The following is a 17832-nucleotide window of genomic DNA, read 5'->3' on the forward strand; positions in this document are numbered from 1 at the left end:
AGTAGTATGCTATTTAACTTCCATGTATTTGTGGTCTTTCCAGATTATTTCTTGTGGTTGACTTCTAGTTTCATAGGCATTATGGTCAGAAAATATGCATGGTATGATTTCAATCTTGAATTTGTTGATGTTTGTGGGCTAATATGTGATCTATTCTCAAGAATGTTTCATGTGCCCTTGAAAAGAATGTGTATTCTGCTGTTTTAGGATGAAATATTCTGAATGTGTCTGTTAAATCCATCTGTTCCAGGGTGCCATTCAGAGCCATTGTTTCCTTGTTTTATTTCTGTTTAGATGATCTATCCATTGATGTAAGTGGGGTGTTAAAGTCCACTACTATTATTGTATTATTATTGATTAGTTCCTTTATGTTTGTTATTAACTTTTATGTATTTGAGTGTTCCTATTTTGGGTGCATAAATATTTATGACTGTTACATCTTCTTGTTGGATTTTCCTTTTTACTATTATACAGTGTCCTTTGTTTCTTCTTACAGTCTTTGTTTTAAAGTCTATTTGTCTGATGTAACTATTGCTATTTCAGCTTTCTTTTGACACCCATTTGGATAATAGATGTTTCTCCAACCTCTCACTTTCACTGTGCAGATGTCTTTAGAACTAAAATGAGTCTCTTGTAGGAAACATATAGATAGGTCTTAGATTTTTGATCCATTCTGTCACCCTATGTCTTTTGATTGGAGTGTTTGGTTCATTTACTTTCTAAGTAATTATTAATAGGTATGTATTTATTTGTTTCATGGTTGTTCCTGAAGATTTTCTCTGATCCTTTCTTGTCTAACTTTCATATTTTGCTGATTTTCTTTAGTGATATATTTGATTTCTTTCTATTTATTCTTTTCATGTTTATTAGTGGCTTCTGATATACGGTTACCAGTATGTTTGTACATAACCTTTTCTTCCAATGGCAATTTATATTAAGTTTATAGTCATTTAAGTTTGAACCCATTCTGTTCTCCTCTCCTGTGCACATTTTGGGTATATATTATTATATTTTATATCTTTTTAAAAAATGTTTATCTATTTTTAGAGACAGAGAGCATGAGTTAAGGAGAGGCACACAGAGAGGGAGAGAAAGAATCCCAAGCAGGTCCACACTGTCAGCACAGAGCCCGACACAGGGCTCAATCTCTTGAATCGTGAGATTATGACCTGAGCCAAAATCAAGAATCGGATGCTTAACCAACTGAGCCGGCCAAGTGCCCTTATTTTATATCCTTTTTTGTGAGTTCCTTGACTGATTTTTTTACAGAAATATTCATTTTTACTGTTTCTGCATTTCCCACATTTATACTGTTGTTTCTAGTCTCTCTTCCACCCAAAGAGTCCTCTTTCACATTCCTTGCAGAGATGGCTTAGTGATCATGAACTCCTTTGGCTTTTGTCAGGGGAACTATTTTTTTTTCAACTCCACCATTTTATTTTATTTTATTTTTTAATTTTATTTATTTATTTGTTTGTTTTTATTTTTTTAATTAAATATAATTTCTTGTCAGATTGGGGAAAACTCTTTATCTCTCCTTCCATTCTGAATGATAGCCTTGCTGGATAGAGTATTTTTGGCCACAGATTTTTCCCATTCAACATTTTGGGACATTCAACATTTTGCCACTCCCTTTCAGCTTGCATAGTTTCTGTTGAAAAATCTCCTGCCAGCCCTATAGGTTGTGTCTTATAAGTTACTGACTTCTTTTGTCTTGCTGCTTTAAAATTTTTTTCTTTATCAATATATTTTGCCAATTTATTTACAATATGCCTTGGCTGGCCTCCTTTTGTTGATTTTGATCCAAGTTCTCTGTGCCTCTTCCATCTGGATATCTGTTTCCTTCCCCACATTAGGGAAGCTTGCAGCTCTTATTTTTTCGAATAAATTTTCTGCCCCGTTTTCTCTCTTTTCTTTTTCCAGGACTCCCACAATCGAATGCCATTACATTTGATGGAGTTCCTTCTTTCTCATGTGAGCTCCCTGGTGTGAGGCCCCATTTCTCTGCCCTCTCCCTATGCCCTGCTCTCTCCCTCTTGTGGACAGCCTCCCTACACTTCCCGACCTTCCTAATCTTGCAAATGCAGCTTCTTCTTTATATTTAGTTGTTTACTTTGCTCTCTCACTCTTCAGTTTATTGACTCAGATGTGTATGATATCTAGTTGTAAATGTGGGATGGGGTGAGCTCAGGGTCTTCCTACACCACCATCATCCCAAGCTCCCTTCTAATAGGGGCGTTTTTTTAAACATTCACAAAAGCATAACAAAAAATTGCCTGAAAAACTTTATGACAATTAAAGTGACATTCTTTTTGGTCATATATTTTGGCTGATGTTGAATTTTATGCTTATCTAAGCATCTAAGCTCCCAGTTCTTATGGGTTTTTTTTTGTTATCATCTATTTCTATATTTGATTCTGCTATAAAACCACGTTTTCTCCTGGTATGGGAATTTACTTTTTTTAATGTTTGTAGTCTTCACGTATTCTTTCAGATAACAAATTTATGTATTCGCTTCATTTTCTTTCGAATATATTCTGTCTAATTTCATCAAAAATCTCAAGAACATCTTGGAGGAAAAGTAAACCATTTATGAAAATGAGAACACATGCAAATATTTGTCTTGAGGTCATAAAATAGTCTAGCGTAAACCATAAATATGTTGCTGATCATTTTTTAAATCTTTCACTTACCCACACAACTTATTTAAGGAGCTTCTCAGTATCATTACACATGATATAGATGCAAATTCCCAGGATAAAAATTTATGAAGTTTGTTAAGAATGATGTTCGAGCTTTCCTCTGATTAGACCAGCCACCTCAAAACTTTGATAGGTTTCTGTGGGTAAAATACTCTGAAATTTCTCATGTGTTCTGAAAGTAGGACGCTGAGCTACAGACAAATTGTTAAAGAGCTCATTTGTCATATACTTGAATACCATAATAAGGACAGACCTAGGAAATCATATGTACCTTGTGTCACCTTTGAAATATTGTTATTAACTCTTTATTTTAACCATCTCCTTAAAAATAACTATTAAATGAAGCCACATGGTATGCCAACTGGTTAAGTATTACTACAAGCATATTCCCCAGTAGGCATGCCCTCCCTGGGGTCCTGGGCTAAAGTAGACAGCAGTGCTTGGTCCGGTAGTATGATAAAGTCCAAGAGGTGCTGGCTGTGTGCAGGTTAAGTACTTATCATATTTCACAATCCCAATCCCCAGTCCACTAAACCTAAGAGATGAAGGTGGGGGAGGGAGCTGTGCTAAAGACTGCACTCACAATCTTTGCCCCAGTTCAGAAATGCATCTCCTCTGGGACCTCTTCTAATGATCTTACTTTCTTCTTGTGATACTTAGAAATCCTGTGATAGGCTACAGGCTCCAGTTAGCACTGAAAAAGTTCCCCAGTGGCTTTTGGAACTTCCAAGATTTTGGTGTGCAAAGATTATTGTTAAGATTCAAGTATTTCTCCCCAACATCCAGCCAACACCAAGACTGTGTGAATTCTCAAACACACAGCTTGATCTATATAAATGCAATTCAATCACAAAAGGAGACTATACATTGCTCTGGCATAAAAGAGAATGAAAGATTATATAAAGCATCACAATCCATCACAAAGTCACCGTCTCCCACAAGGGAAAAGCAAAGGAAAATTGTGCTTTCAAATCTGTCTAGTATAATCATCACATTTCATTTCCCAAACACATTGGACCTCCAACATTTTAGTCCATTTAGCATAGTAAGAAGGGTTCCATTCTTCAGCCAGGCACTCATCAGTCCATCCATATCTCCATACTCACAAGGCCTTTCATTCCACACATACACATACCACACCCGTGTGCTCCTACATCTACTCCAGCAACTCATTCTCTTCTCTCTGCCCCAGTTATACCATATCAACTTTCAAAGTCATACAGAAGACCACAAAGAAATCAAAATGCTCCGGTGAATGATAACAAACTTGATAGAGAACATGTTTACCCTGTTAGAAGCCAGACTTAAAATAATCCTCTTCTTGGTTCTCCTTCTAATTTAGACAATGCATTTAACATTTGTTTCCTTTTTTTAAATGTGATTTCCAATAGAGATGTGTGTTAGGGTCAGCTAGCTCTCTGCCTCCTTCACTGTTGCCCTACTTCACCCAAGGCAGTAACATACCAGCTAAGTGACAGTGTTCCCAGATTCCCGAACACTCAATATCATGAAGGGACTTAGAGAAGAAGAGGATTGCTGTATGGAATTCCATGGAGGTTTCTTAAGGGGCTCTGACTGAGCTGGTAATTCCCCCCCTTTTGTCCTTCTCCATTCTTCTGTGTTGCTTAGAACACGAACATGATGACCAGCATATCTGCAGTCATCTTAAAAGATGCAATGAAAGTGGAAGCCATATTCCAAGGTGGTGGAGCCAAAACACAGAAGTTGCTGGCTCCCTGATGATGGAAGAGTGGCCATCATGCCTCCAGCTATCTTTCACTGGAGAAAGAAAGAAATTTCTATTTTATTTAAACCTCTGCTGCTTTGGATTTTCTGTTATATATAACTGAATTTGATCCTATCTGAAATGTTATGTTTTTTCTGACTTGAAATTATATTAAGGCCCTAAAAGCTGACTTATTGACATAACTATTGTCCAGAAAAATCATATTCACTATAGAAATATAAAATTATTGAATAAAAGATTGAGTGGTACTTTCTGAAAAATCATAATAGAAAGCACTGACCTTAGAGATATGATTGATAGCTCTTTATAAACATTTCTAAGAGATATTACAAAAGATTCAGAACTCTAGCTCTACATACAACATAGTTTAAAAGAGGCTCACAGCAGAAGACCTCTGATAAAATATGAGGTTAATTCATTTGTTAATAAATTGTCAGCAATCTTTCTCATTATTTTGGCACATTTTCTATACATTTTAATGGTTAAGTTTTAAGATTTTGATCTCAATATCTTTATCTATAGTTTCTTTCTAGATGCCATTCTGCTAAAATTCTGAAGTTATATATGAGTCATGTAGATTAACTCTGTTAATTCAACTATGCCAAAAAGCAGGGAACATACAGCTTACATACCATTAGTTTTCCTGGGTTAAAGCCCTAAGCCTTGCTCTGTAACATTCTTCCCTCTGGAAGATGCACATTGAGATGTCTCTCTGTAAAAGAAATGTGATCAAAGACTGGGACCTGGAAAGAAAGCAGGAGGCTAGAGAAAGGAAACATTTTGTTGAGAAAGGCCTTGACAATTAGGACTAAATAATATTAATGTTTCACAGATGCACTTCTTGTATTCGAAATGAGACCTCTGGGGTAAGGGCAGTGAAACCCACCAATCTCTACGTCTGATCTCTCAAATGTGTAATTCCTTGACATTTTGTCCTTGACATCCAGAACTGGAAAATGAGCTTGAAGTTAAGGAACTTCAGTTGTGGAAGCCTAAAAACTATAATATCTACATCATTCTGTATAGTTGGAACATAAGACATGCTTATCACCCTATCAAATTTTATTTCAATATCACTAGTCAGTATGAACCACTTCCTCCAAATTAGAAACATTTCACTGATTTTATAAAAGCATAAGGACTCAGATTTGGCATCTAAACATGTTCATATTTCCCACCCCAGTACTCAGCTCTATCATCTTCAAGGTGCCAATGCTATACACAGAAGAAAACCCTTCAGATACCTCTCTTTCCCTACTTTGTCAGGGTTCAAGCAGTGGAACAGACCAGTAGGAGACATATAAGGAGACAGTTATTCCTAGAAGTTGGCTCACACAATTGTGGGTACTGTCTGGAAAAGTGGGAAACTCAAACAGCAGGCCATCAGGAAAGACAGGCTGGAACTCTCAGGAAATACTGAAGTTGCTATCCATAGGGAAATTTTGTCTTATTAGGAGTCAGCTCTCTTCTTAAGGCCTTTCGACTGATTGAATCAGACCTACACAAATTATCTATGATAATTTCCCTTACTTAAAGCCAAGTGATTATGGACTTTCATCATATCTATAAAACACCCTCACACCAATACCTAGATTAGTGTTTGAATAACTGATAAAGACCATCATACCCTCCTTCACAAATTCTTGGTAAGCTAGAGAAGTCACACTCTGCCCTGGATTTTGAGCCCTGTTAACAAATTCTGACTTAATACAAACGGGCTACAACTATTAGAAGTCTGATCTTCACCTTCACACAGTGTTAATGTAAGAGGCTTTCAAGAACCTGTCATTGCGCACATCACTTTTCATTTTTTTATCCTCTCATATGCCTCAGTCACCCTGACTAAGATGGCGGTGTACTAAGTACCCAGTTTAATACTATCCCAACTGAGACCCATGACAAGAAAAAGAAAACACTCCAGGTCCTATGGAATAATTTTCTCAACTGTTATCTCAAAAAATAAAACAGGAGTGGGAAGCAAAGATGTGACCTGGTTTCAATCCAGGAAACTGGTTTGACTTTCCTAGAGGCAAAAGCCACCCAGAGTCATGCAGATCCTCTTACCACCTCTTTTTCTCTCTTTTGTCATTTATCACAGCAAAAACACACCCAGTTGTCCCTGAGGCTCTTAGTCTGCTGTGTCCATAGTATCCAAGCATTTTTAGACAAAACTGTTGCATCGGGGGCAAAAGACAGAACCCTAAACATTATGATTTTACTCTAAATAAAATCTACCATAACAAGGGTTCGGTGATTGTTAGATTTTCAGGGTTGAGGAAGAAGAGATAAGGGGCTTTTAAAAAATATTAACAAGGGGGTACAAGTAGTAAAGTTTATCTTCAAAGACATGGGCTTGGGTATAATTTGTTTCATTTATTAATTACACGATCTTTGAAAAGTCTCAACCTTCTTATATTTCATCATTCTTTCCTCTACATAAGGTGAAGAGATTGAATTACCTTTCAGTTCTATTTTTCTTTGATCCTATAGATATAGAGCAGCAGAACATGGAGAAGAGCTGACCAGGAAAAGGATAGAAGAGTAACTTAAAAAATAATGGAAAATGAAATGATCAGTCTGGAAGGAAGGAAGGAAGGAAGGAAGGAAGGAAGGAAGGAAAAGAATAAGGAATGAGAGAAGAAAAAGATGGGGCACAAAGGTAAAGTATAAGAACATACAGGTACAGGGGCATCTGGGTGACTCAGTCAGTTAAGCATCTGACGCTTGATTTTGGCTCAGGTCATGACAGCACAGTCATGGGATCAAGCCCCACATGCGCCTTCGTGCTCACAGAGTAGAGTCTTGGGATTCCATCTCTCTCCCTCTCTCTCTGCCCTTCCCCCACTCACGCTGTCTCTCTCTCTCTTTCTCTCTCTCTCTCCCTCTCTCCCTCCCTCCCTCTCTGTCTATCTCAAAATAAATAAACTTAAAAGAAATAAAAAAGAACATGAACATACAGATACAAACAGGAGAGAAAGGTGGGAACTGTGGCCCACTGGAGAGTTCCTGGCCCCTCTGCAGAAAGTAGCTACTATTTATTCTTCTCTATCTGACTGCTGGTGAAGGAAATACAGATCGAGTGGTGCCAGGTTTTAGAATCTTTCCAAAAAAGCCATAAATCTGGATGCTTATCTGATAACTCTTCATTTTTAAATGTGGACACACTAATTCAAATTTTAAAGAACAATATGCAAAATAAACACAATATATCTGCAGGTAGAGCATCATTTCAGCGCCAAGAGTAGGGTGAGGCAAGAGAAGCACTCACCTCATGCACATTTAAAGAGGCACCAAAACTTCAATAATCAACATAAATAATATTTAATGCAATGATTTTTAAGTAAAATTTATTGCCAAAAAATGCATCAAGAAAGTAGCAAAAATTCCTTTTTTATACACATTAAACAGCTTTATGAGGTATAATTTACATACCATAAAATTCACCTCCTTTATTTATTTATTTATTTATTTATTTATTTATTATTTTAATTCCAGTGTAGTCAACATATAGTGCTATATTAGTTTCAGGTGTACAATATAGTGATTCAGCAATTCTATACATTACTCTATGCTCATCCCAATAAGTGTAGTCTTAATCCCTTTCACCTATTTCCCCCATCTCCCCACCCACATCCTCTCTGGTAACCATCCATTTGTTCTTAACAGTTAAGAGTCTATTTTTTGGTTTGTCCCATTTTTCCTTTGTCTGTTTGTTTTATTTCTTAAATTCTGTATATAAGCGAAATCATATGGTATTTGTCTTTCTCTGACTGACTGATTTCCCTTAGCATTATACCCTCTGCATCCATACACATTCTTTCTTTTATATGGCTGAGTAATATTCATTCTTTTTTATGGCTGAGTAGTATTCCATTGTGTATATCCACCACCTCTCCTTTATCTATTCATCTGTGGATGGACACTTGGGCTGCTCCCATAATTTGGCGATTGTAAATAATGCTGCAATAAACAGGGGTGCCTATTATCTTTTTGAATTCATGTTGTTTTTATTCTTTAGGTAAACACCCAGTAGTAGAATTACTGGATCATATAATAATTCTATTTTTAATTTTTTGAGGAACCTCCCTACTGTTTTCCACAGTGACTGTGCCAGAAAATATCAAAAATTTCAATAAAGACCGGCTCCAACCTTGCTGTTGCACAATTCACATCCCTAACCTCACCCCAATCCTGGGTCTGTATCCTTTATAGCCTCTGGGTTAAAGGCTTACAATGGGAGCATGGTAGTGCTATAAATGCAAATAGGAAAGAGAAAGAAAAGCAGGCTTGGGAGTGGAGATAATGAATTCAACAGCAGGCATTTATCTGAGGTGCTGTGCGGGCATCCAGTGAAGGAGACTCTAAGCATTTGAGAATAAGAAACTTGTATCAGTAAGTGGGAGAAAAATTAATACTTACTTTGTGTTATACACTGGAGAGTCTACATATATTACCTCCTCTACCAACAACTGTCAACATGACTCTTTAGTTATGACATTTAATCTCCCTTTAAGAGACGTTTCAATGGATATTAAGGTTAATGTCCCAAGATCATCCAAGGAGCCGATAATGTAACTGAGCCGACAGTTACATTACAGAATTCCAGGTTGGTCTGACTTCAAACTCCGTTCTTTCCAATAAACTGTGCTGCCATGAGCAAGTCCCATACATGTGCATGTCATCAATAAACGCTGAGATTGGATGAGATTCCCAGAGAGCATAAATGACCTTTGCTGCTCCTCAGGCCTGTGTCATTATCCTGGTGATGCTATCAAGGATGGGGGCCCTTCCTTCTTGCTACTGTCAAGACTGGAGCCATTCTTTGGACTGGAGCCTTTCCATCCCTAAGAAATTCTCCGTGCAGCCTTCTGGTCTTCAAGTATCACAGCCTCTAAGTTCTACTCACACTTAAAGATCCCTGGCTTCCTTCCATATTTATCTACACCACCGCAGCCTTGTTAAACAACAATCAGTTTCCACACTCTTTGGAACCTTGTGACCTGACCACCAGTTTCTCTTGGGACTTGTATTGAGTTCCTATGTACTGGCAACCTTTAGTTCCAAGTCCTAACTTTTCCTAAGTGCCCTGTTAATCACGGCAAACTGAGCCATGTCTCAAGATATAACACCCCCAAACTTCTGGTTCAGTCTCATTTCCCTAGCACTTCTTACATAAATGATTGACTAAGGAAATGAATTATCTCTTTCTCAAACAAAAGTTTTATCCTCCTCCTCCACTCTTACAGTCGTGTCTTTCCCTTAGACTATCATCCTCCTCCATTACCCCATTACTTCATTACCCTCCATTATCCTATCCATACTTCTAAGTGTAGCTTACATTTTGCACTCTCATGAAATGCTCTTTCACCAGCCCAGTCTGAATCAATCACTCTACCTATGAATTATGGCAGTGTTGATTCATTGAACGCTCACATGCCATTTTTAATCAACAACACATCAATTTTATCTGCCTAACTAGAAGGACAGGGGCCAATGTCTTATTCTTGTTAATATTCTCAAAACTTCACACACAATGTAGGAGTGCTGATAAATAGCATTGAATGATGTGTTTCTAAAGCAGGGAAAAACCTAAGTTTCAGGCTTGTATAGTCCTGACTGTCCTTAATTTCTCTTAATTTCTCTTTTTATTTCTAAAATAAAGATAGCATTATACAAAATTCCAGGGGTATTATGAAGAAGAATATAATGAGGATATTTTAAAATATCTACAAATATATTTTCCCTTTTGGTTTCTTTCTTAGCAATCTTTAACCATTTTCTGCCCCCCCCCCCCCCATTAGGAGGGCAAATCCAGCTAAGAAAATAGAAGGATTTGACTGAAAGAAATCTTGATGAGAAAAGAAGAGAAAGAATAAATCCCTTTTTTGACCAAGGGAAAAGGAGCCAAATAGAGAGAGAAAGAGAAAAGAGTCTACTCATCAGTGTCCTCCCATGTCCTGATTTGTTCCCAAGGTACCCTCAGCACCAGGGCTAAATCAAAGGAAAAGTGATACAAAATGTCCAAAAATGCCAGAGAAATTAAAAAAAGGTTTGTGCCATCATTTACATTTGGGACTCTAGAAGGAGACCACCTTGAAGAAGGCTGTGGAAATATAGGAGAGGAAATATAGGAGAGTCAGGATCCTGTGTTTTGATCTATGTCAGGTATGTAGAGAATGCAGAACTCCCAGCAGGTTCTAGAGAAGATGTGAAGAGTAGCTGAGGATTCCAGCTGGTGAGCTCACTAATAAGATTATTGCAGGAAGAAAACAAGGGATTCTGCAGTAGAATGTTTATAGGAGAGACTATCTAAGAAAATGAGCAAATTGGAGTCTCAACCAGAATCAAGGAAACTATTGCCAGCAAGACTTGAGACAAGAAAAGGGGCTACCATTGTATCTTGACCATACCAAAACAAAACAAAACAAAACAAACAAAAACAAAAAATAAAAAACAAAAATCACACCAGACATGAGCAGATGAAAGATAGCAATGACAAGAGACTTTGTTGCCCAGACACCATTAAGATAAATGCCTCAATGGAAGAACAATAAATATACATCGGGCTCTCATTCAACACCATGTGGGAATGGGTTCTTCTCCATTTCCCGAAATAAGAACAGAAAAGACTTGAAGTATTTGTCAATTTCCTCTTTAAAAAATTAGTTTCAGGACAGCAGGGTGGCTCAGTCAGTTAAGCATCCGACTCTTGATTTCAGCTCAGGTCATGATCTCATGGTTCATGGGACTGAGCCTTGCATCAGGTTCTGTTACAGCACAGAGCCTACTTGGGATTCTCTCTCTCTCTGTCTCTCTCTGTCTCTCTCTCTCTCTCTCTCTGTCTCTCTCTCAAAATAAATAAACAAACATTTAAAAAATAAAATAAAGTACATTTAAAAAAAATTAACTTTGACTGGAGAATAATGGAATTACTTTAATTGACAAATTAAGTTTTCCTTTCCCTTTGTGAGATGAAGGGCTTGAGGACAAATGAGATCAGTTATAAAATAAAATAAGATATATGGTTTTCTTCACACATTTGAGTTATGGTGTGCCATCTTCATACATATCTCCCCTCACAATGAGTTTACAATGAATATTTTGTATTAAGAAAGCAACTTATGCTACAAAACTAAGGACACTGCATCATGAGATGTGCTTTAATCATTTATTTTCCTGACTGCTTTAAAGTAGGTTAAGAAAAAAATCTTCCCCAAGTAAGAGAAGAGAAATCATTATAACATGAGACTTTACTGAAATTCTGCCCTATTAGGTTTTGCTAAGGAGAGAAAAGTGCCAGACGAGGGGATTTCAGGGATGAGTTATTATATTTGCAAATTGGTATAATGAAAATTACCTAGGCAGTACCATGAATTTAAATGAACTGTGTAATTTTTTCTTAAGTTTTAATATAAAGTAATTGTTCATTTCTTCCAAGAAATAGTTAAGGTTGCTGATTCTTTTTCATAAATCAATATGCTCTGAACAATAAAGCTAATAGCCCAGTACAGTCTATAAAATGTAGCTATGTAGCTGTCTGTTTCCAGGGCTTTATTCCAGGGGCTAAACAGCAGTTTCTATTTCTAGTTGACTGCTGTCTTTATCAAATTACTTCCTTGACTTGGTGACAGCTTTTTAAGACATTTTCTAAAGGAAAGCTTTAATTTCTCATCTTTGTTCTTTAAGAATGTAGCTTTTAAAGTAATAGGATTGACTCTTGTTATATTTTGTTATAATAGGATTGACTACTATATATTATATATTATACATAAATATTTATATACATGTATGTGTAAAATTGCTTGTACAAAACATATTGACTTTGTCATTCATCATAGAAAGATCATGGTCTAATTTCACTAAGATTATGTTATCATATTTCATAGTTATCTAAAGTGTTAAATTCTAATATAAGCAAACAAAAGTATTTTAGCCCAATAACAAATAATTTGTTCTTAAACCTTGTGTTCTTAGTTATGTAGCCTTTCCAAAAAAAAGATCCAAAGAAACAAATGTAAGAAAGCACAATCAAAGAAAATTCTTCTACTGAAATGGGGGATAACAGTCTCACAATTTTAGATTTTTATGTTACATGTATCTTATTAGTTATAAGATGGTAATGCTAATGGATGTTCACCCCTCAGCTTTCTCTGTGTAGCAAAATTACAAAATGTGTTTTTAATGCATAGAGCACACTGACATCTACTTGAAATTAAAATGGCTTAAAATATTACGTAGAAAGTTTTAACTAATAATCCAAAAATACTTTAATCTGAAAATATTTTATATCTAATTAAAGTACATTGTTGTTTATTTTTATTGTAACTTTTTAAGTAGTTAGAACACATTGGGACGCCTGGGTGGCTCAGTCAGTTAAGCGTCAGACTTCGGCTCAGGTCACGATCTCACGATTCGTAGTTTGAGCTCCACATTGGGCTCTCTGTTGTCAGCACAGAGCCCACTTTGGATCTTCTGTCATCATCTTTCTCTCTGCCCCCATCCTGCTCTCTCTCTCTCTCTCTCAAAAATAAATAAACTTTGAAAAGAAATAGAACAACTGTTGATGATGAATTCTGATGCCACAATAATTGAATGTTGTATAAAACTTAAACCAGATTTGCTTTCTGTTCTGTATATAAGGAAAAAGAATTAGATGATATCCATGATTTCCAAGATTATCTATTGTTTTACCTAGTTTTTCATGCTAGAATTCAGTCATAAGGCATATCATTTATCTCAAAAATTTATTAAAATGCAGAGCAGTTATGGCAGACACACGGATTGTATGAGCTCAGAGTGACCTGAGACTTGAATTGTCCCTTCTGCATTTTCCAATTCTAAGTATGGAGTGTCTTGACAAACCCTTCAGTTTCTAGATTGAGGTTGATCTGAGAGAGGCCTAACTTAATTCCTACCTTCAGGTGTAACCTCAGAGCAATCTCTCAGGAAGAGAGCATCAGTCCTAACCCAGACCCACGACATCTGATCCATCTCCAAATTTGTCTAGGGATCTCAAGACACTTACAGGGAAGCCACCAAACCCCAGCTCCAGCAGGGTACGACTCATATTTTTTTAACAATTTAAGAAAAGGTATATATGTGTGTATACACATACATATACACACATACATACAACTTAGGATAAGTTGTCCACTATGTTTGAGTATTCAATTTTTTATCTGTAGAATGACAGGGACACACTAATGATCTCTAAAGCCCTTGCCAGTTCAAAAATTCTGATTCCTCAAGTTAGATCCCTTTCTCCCCACCTCGCTTCAAAATGGTGATGGATGAGACAAAAGTTTTGAGTAAGAAGAGAGTACTGAAAGCTCAAGCAAGAAGCCAAAAATCTAAAAGGCACGTTATAAAGAAAATAAAGTTTATATTAGGCATAGAGTTTTAATGACTTAATAACACTAGTTGGTAAAAGAAAAAAAATCAATGTGAACCCAAGGACTTAAGGACAATTTTTTTTTTTTTTTGCATTTCTACCATGAAGTAACTCAACTCAAAATGTTTGCTCATCAACATTCATACACACTTCCTTACAGCCAAAAGACAAGGAAACTTGGAAGGTAACCAATTCCAAGTAAATTTTCATGAAGGAAATGCAACACCTTGTTGTGGTTAAAAATTAAGAGTACTTTCAAAATGTATGTGATTTGGGGAGACTAAAGAGACAGCTCACAGGAACTCTCATTGGCCAACTGCAATCATTCAAATATCCAAAAGTGAAGAATAACTAGTCAGTTGACACAAATTGAATGATTAAATGTCCATTATATTTTTTTAAGAAAATTAATGTAAAACAACAGAAGAAAAGTGATCCTAACAAAACAGAATCACTTTGTATCAATTGTAATTTGGAGCGATATGCTAACAAAGGTAAGTATCCTGTTTATTAAATATATATCATATGCAGACATACTATCCTCATCCTGTGTAAATAGGAGAGATTGAAAAAATTGGAGTAAGTCAAAGTCTCCAATTAACAGCAGAAACTACTCCAAGAGCAGGAAAGATTCCCCACTAGTGGGCATTTCCAGTGACCAAGTAGAAAGATGACCCAAAGTTACTCAACATCACTGGTCATATACAGCCTAACTGTGTTCCAAGATGATGGATTAGCCAAATACCTAAAAAAGAGATGATTTTATGCAGGTTTCATCCCTTGTCTCCTGGGAGATGCAACCTTGATGGCCTTACTAATTAAAATAAGGTGTTAACATGTATTATGCATAATTTTCCAGTGATACTTGCAAAGGAGGTCAAAATATAACAATTTCAGGACAATATGTAAAATTTGTGTATATAACATTGTCTAAAGGGAACATAAAGGACATACCATTTGGATAAAAATGTCAAGTTCCAAACAACTAAAGCCTACCAAAAAAAGGCATATAACAAATTTTTAAAGTCCCCCTTGATATAATAGCTTTATTCCTGTTAAAAAGGGGCCCAGCCCAAAGCAAGTCACCTCAGATTGGGAAACTGCAGCTGGACTCGAATAGCTAATAATTCAGTGTCAGATGCTTGGCAATTCAAAAACCTATAACCTTGGAAAGTTCAAGGTAGGATTCTAACCCCAGGAAGGAAGACATGACAACTATAATATGTTCTAAGCTAATAAAGCAGTAAACTGAACCTCATAAAAATCAATGCCTCTGTAATTCATTAAGTCTTAGATTTTTGGCAATGTTTATGTCTTCTTCCTGATCTTTAAGGTATTCAAATGTTTTAAGAACATGATATATAAGCTTTTAATTTTAGTTACTAGGAGAACTTGATTAAATAGTTTTTTAATCAATGTGGTTTTTTCTGTAAACTTTTAACCTGATAAATGTATAAGTTGTTTTAAGTTTATTTATTTATTTTGGGAGAAAGAGGTGGGGGCAGAGACAGCGGAAGAGAGAGAATCCTAAGTAGGCTCCACATTGCCAGCGTGGAGCCCAACGTGGGGCTTGAGCCCATGAACCGTGAGATCATGACCTGAGTCAAAATCAAGAGTCAGATGCTTAACTGACTGAGCCATCCAGGCGCCCCTTAATGTGTATATAATGTCTAAAAGTTTAGAGCTGTATTGTCCATTATGGTACCCAATAGCTACATGTGTTATTTAAGTGTAAACAAATTAAAATTAAATACAACTAAAAATTCAGTTGTTCATTCACACTAGGAGTGGCTATAGGGCAGATGGCTAGCACAGATATGGAAGTTGTATTAGCTTCTTTTTAGATGTGTTAGTAAGGATAGAGACTAACCAGCTATATTTATAAGAATGTCAAAAGTATAGTGGCTCACTCAGCTCTGTTAAGAAAGAAGTTCCTTTCTTTCTTAAGTCTAGATTTGTGGGTGGTCCCAGCACAGGACTGGTAGGTAGAAGGCAAATTCAGCCCATGAGGTCTCCACGAACCTACGTCCTTCTCTCCTGTTTTGTTGTCCTTTAGGATGCTACCCCATTCAGCATGACTGGAACTGGGTCTACAACATCTTATTTGCATGTTCCAGAGTGTCAGAAGAGAAAGAAGAGAATATGAAGGGCAGTAAATTTTCTTTACAGAGAATAGGACAGAATGTTGCACACATAACTTCCATTTACACTTCTGTGGCTAAAAGATGACTATACCCACATCTGGTTGTTACAGAGGCTGGGAAAGATGGTCTAGTTGTGTGGCTGTATGCACATCTAAAACTTGGGCCAGGAAGGTGTTATTTCTAAAAAAAAAAAAAGGGGGCAAATGGTTACTGGAAAACTTGTATGCCACAAGGGAATGCTGTTTAATGGATTTATAGGGGGAGAGAAGTCGAGATTAAACAACATTTAAACAGTAGATGTTCTCCTCGCTCAATAGTCTGTGGAAAGTAAAATGCCAGTCAACACCCCTTCCACCAGTTATATAAATTCTACTTCTAAAACATTTTGCTCTGGATGAAGTAATATAAACTAGTATTAGAAAACTTACAGTTTCATTTTAAAACTCACTAAAGAGAAAGTTTTACTGTCTTGGCTATTATAAAATAAATATTAGCATTCACTTTTAACTCAACTTCTTAATAGGGAAAAAAATTCTTTAAAGAACAGTGCTACCCATAAAATCTATAAAATAATGTGCTCAAGTCAACACTGCATAATTATTTGGTCATAGAACACTCCAGCCAAAAACAATAGTTACAGTACATATATAAACAAATTTAACAATACTATAGGCATGTTTTACAGATTAAACTTAAATTACAATGTAAATGTTTTAATATTTGATTTTGTGCATGAGGAACTGAAAAGGGTATTATTAAAATACACTAAAATAAAATTCATTCTTCTTTAATAAAAGATTATTTGCTATTAAGCTTCAAACCTAATCACTTTTAACCTGCCAGTGAAAGTAGAATTATGTAATAGTGGCTTATACACTAACCTTCCACTTGTGAAAAATTGTTTCTTAAAATCACATATATTGCATGATAGATATCTAAATTATATATTTTAGGGGAGCCTGGGTGGCTCAGTCGGTTTGGGCACCCGACTTCAGCTCAGGTCATGATCTTGCGCTCTGTGGGTTCGAGCCCGGCGTCGGGCTCTGTGCTGGCAGCTCAGAGCCTGGAGCCTGCTTCCGATTCTGTGTCTCCCTCTCTCTCTGCCCCTCCCCTGCTTGCTCTCTGTCTCTTTCTCAAATAATAAACATTAAAAAAAATTTAATTATATATTTTAGACAATAGAAATTAGTAAAAGGAAAATTAAAATTACAATGTCATAACCATCTTTCAGCAGTTGCATCTAGAAATTCAAAAACGTGCTTCATAATTGTTGATAATAATCTCTTCTGATATGATTTTGCTCAAATTAAAAAATGTGTAAAGAATTTTACTTATAAGCATTTTTAAAAAATAAGAATAAATTTCAACTGCTGGCTGAAAACATTTCAAAAATCAAAACTGGTAATTTTGCATCAATAATAAAAGTTTCTGAGACCAATGATTGCAATGTGGTGTTAAATTATATTGATTGGCGACCCCTAATACCCCAAGTCAATATTTATGTTAGTCAACAGTGTCTGTAGGACAATTTTGTACGTTTTATTATTTGTTACATTGACCTTAAATAATATGTTAAATGCACTATTTCTAAAGAAAATGAATTCTATCTTAATTTCTTCATCATTGGATTTAAATAGGCAGTTTGAGAAATCAGTGTCAATAGCAATTCCCTTCTTAGTTCCTCTTATCAACATTTAAGAGGAAACAGTGCAATACGAGGGCATCCTCTCTAGCAGTTTTCCTCATTGTCTTTTATTAGTTTTCAAATATTTTCCCTTCTTACCCATATGGCCCACTCATGCACATTTCTAATCTGTTAGGATTAACACCAACAGTTCCCAACCCATT

The 17832-nt window shown here is 36.1% G+C and overlaps 2 long non-coding RNA genes across 3 annotated transcripts in view; both read right to left on the reverse strand.

Annotated features, from left to right (window-relative positions):
* LOC144615824 (uncharacterized) overlaps positions 1-17832 on the reverse strand; it is a 1000889-nt gene that overhangs the window by 792709 nt on the left and 190348 nt on the right. The window lies entirely within an intron of this gene.
* LOC132691752 (uncharacterized) lies at positions 4249-5163 on the reverse strand. The gene is made up of 2 exons (XR_009615978.2): positions 5082-5163; positions 4249-4481 (listed from the first exon to the last, which is right to left on the reverse strand). It is a non-coding gene; the product is annotated as an uncharacterized LOC132691752 (long non-coding RNA).

This window comes from Panthera onca, chromosome A3 (assembly GCF_046562875.1).
Source record: "Panthera onca isolate mPanOnc1 chromosome A3, mPanOnc1 haplotype 2, whole genome shotgun sequence".
Lineage (NCBI taxonomy): Eukaryota > Metazoa > Chordata > Mammalia > Carnivora > Felidae > Panthera > Panthera onca.